Source organism: Petromyzon marinus, unplaced genomic scaffold (genome assembly GCF_048934315.1).
Source record: "Petromyzon marinus isolate PM22_M1 ecotype Great Lakes invasive population unplaced genomic scaffold, UKy_Petmar_22M1.pri1.0 PM_G_Scaffold_95, whole genome shotgun sequence".
In the NCBI taxonomy this organism is placed as follows: Eukaryota; Metazoa; Chordata; class Hyperoartia; order Petromyzontiformes; family Petromyzontidae; genus Petromyzon; species Petromyzon marinus.
In genome coordinates this window covers 33,749-36,717 of record NW_027423052.1, presented here as the reverse complement: position 1 = coordinate 36,717, position 2,969 = coordinate 33,749, and positions in this window count along the sequence as shown.

The window sequence follows — 2,969 nt, the reverse complement described above, 5'->3', positions numbered from 1 at the left end:
ATAGACTGTCAGTACACTCACCATACTTAATAACCATTACTACAGTCTACATTATAGACTGTCAGTACACTCACTCAGCTTAATAACCATTACTACAGTGTACATTATAGACTGTCAGTACACCCACCATACTTAATAACCAGGCTACAGTCTACATTATAGACTGTCAGTACACTCACTCAGCTTAATAACCATTACTACAGTCTACATTATAGAATGTCAGTCAGTACACTCACCATACTTAATAACCAGGCTACAGTCTACATTATAGACTGTCAGTACACTCACCATACTTAATAACCATTACTACAGTCTACATTATAGACTGTCAGTAAACTCACCATACTTAATAACCAGGCTACAGTCTACATTATAGACTGTCAGTACACTCACCATACTTAATAACCATTACTACAGTCTACATTATAGACTGTCAGTACACTCACTCAGCTTAATAACCATTACTACAGTCTACATTATAGACTGTCAGTACACTCACCATACTTAATAACCATTACTACAGTCTACATTATAGACTGTCAGTACACTCACCATACTTAATAACCATTACTACAGTCTACATTATAGACTGTCAGTAAACTCACCATACTTAGTAACCAGGCTACAGTCTACATTATAGACTGTCAGTACACTCACCATACTTAATAACCATTACTACAGTCTACATTATAGACTGTCAGTACACTCACTCAGCTTAATAACCATTACTACAGTCTACATTATAGACTGTCAGTACACTCACTCAGGTTAATAACCATTACTAGTCTACATTATAGACTGTCAATACACTCACTCAGCTTAATAACCATTACTACAGTCTACATTATAGACTGTCAGTACACTCACTCAGGTTAATAACCATTACTACAGTCTACATTATAGACTGTCAGTACACTCACCATACTTAATAACCATTACTACAGTCTACATTATAGACTGTCAGTACACTCACTCAGCTTAATAACCAGGCTACAGTCTACATTATAGACTGTCAGTACACTTACCATACTTAATAACCAGGCTACATTATTATTCACAAATTAAATCGTTTGTATTTTGTCAATGTCCATAGATTCAGCACCGCGCCCATTGACCCAACACTGCCCATAAATTCAACAGTGCATATTTAAACTATCTGCGAATCACGGGCTGGACATTTGAGGCCACTTTTTACCTCACGTTTTCCCTCACGTGAGGCGATCTCGCACCCCTGGGGGGTCGTCATCGTCGTTAATTTCTGCTCCGAAATAAAAAAAATTCAAATCCGCACCTCACGACTCTCAAAATGGCGCCTGGCCGAGGAGGAGTCTCAAAAATTTGGCGGGAAAAAAAAATCCCGCGTCACGTGGCTAGGGAGGAACCAAATCTGATTTGCTCCAAGTCGCCGCTTGGACCAATCAGAGAGCTCCAAGCGCCTCGCCTCACAGCAGCTCCGCTCCTGCACTGATAGATCACTGCAGAAGGTCTCTCGTCTGTAGTTGAATAGTGTAATAGTGTGTGTATCTGTGTGTATGTAGCTGTGTGCGTATGTATCTGTGTGTGTGTATCTGTGTGTGTATGTATGTGTATGTGTGGCCTCAGGGTGCACATAGCCTGGCACAAGCGTCGTGGTGACGTCACCGCCACTTAGTGGCGAATGGCGGTTGTTGTTGTGTCTGTGTGTGTGTACGTGTGTGTCTCTGTGTGTCTCCGTGTGTGTGTATGTGTATGTATGTATCTGTGTGTATGTGTGTGTCTCCGTGTGTGTGTCTCTGTGTGTCTCCGTGTGTGTGTCTCTGTGTGTATGTGTGTGTGTATCTGTGTGTCTCCGTGTGTCTGTGTGTGTGTACGTGTGTGTCTGTGTGTGTGTCTGTGTGTCTCCGTGTGTGTGTCTCTGTGTGAGTGTCTCCGTGTGTGTGTGTCTGTGTGTGTCTGTCTCTGTGTGTGTACGTGTGTGTGTCTCTGTGTGTGGTGTGTGTCTCTGTGTGTGTCTGTGTGTGTACGTGTGTGTCTCTGTGTGTGTGTCTCTGTGTGGTGTGTGTCTCTGTGTGTGATGTGTGTGTCTCTGTGTGTGTGTGTCTCTGTGTGTGTGTCTCTGTGTGTGGTGTGTGTCTCTGTGTGCGTGTCTCTGTGTGTGTCTCTGTGTGTGATGTGTGTGTCTCTGTGTGTGATGTGTGTGTCTCTGTGTGTGTGTCTCTGGGTGTGTCTCTGTGTGATGTGTGTGTCTCTGTGTGCGATGTGTGTGTGTCTCTGTGTGTGTCTGTGTGTGTATGTGGGGAGCGGTAGTGTAGTGGTTAATGCTACGCCGCGCTACGATTCTCTGAACCGGTCCTGGGCCTCCCCTAGGTCGACTCAGCCTCAAATGAGTACCTGGTGTGGTGGTGTGTGTAGTAAACATCACCACTGGGGGAGACAAAGGCGGTCGGGCGTGGTGCTGGCCACCCACCCCCTCGTGTGCCACAGTGCCGGCCCTTATAGGTGCTGCTACTCGCTTACAGCACTCGCCCCTACAGATTGTTAAGGCTGTACGGGGGGTCTTTGTGTGTGATGTCTGTGTGTGTCTTGTGTGTGTGTGTGATGTCTGTGTGTGTGTGATGTCTGTGTGTGTGTGATGTGTGTGTGATGTCTGTGTGTGTCTTGTGTGTGTGTGTGATGTCTGTGTGTGTGTGATGTCTGTGTGTGTGTGATGTCTCTGTGTGTGTCGTGTGTGTGTGATGTCTGTGTGTGATGTCTGTGTGTGTGTGTGATGTCTGTGTGTGTCTTGTGTGTGTGATGTCTGTGTGTGTCTTGTGTGTGTGTGTGATGGCTGTGTGTGTGTGATGTCTGTGTGTGTCTTGTGTGTGTCTGTGTGTGTGATGTGTGTGTGATGTCTGTGTGTGTCTTGTGTGTGTGATGGCTGTGTGTGTGTGATGTCTGTGTGTGTCTTGTGTGTGTGATGTGTGTGTGATGTCTGTGTGTGTCTTGTGTGT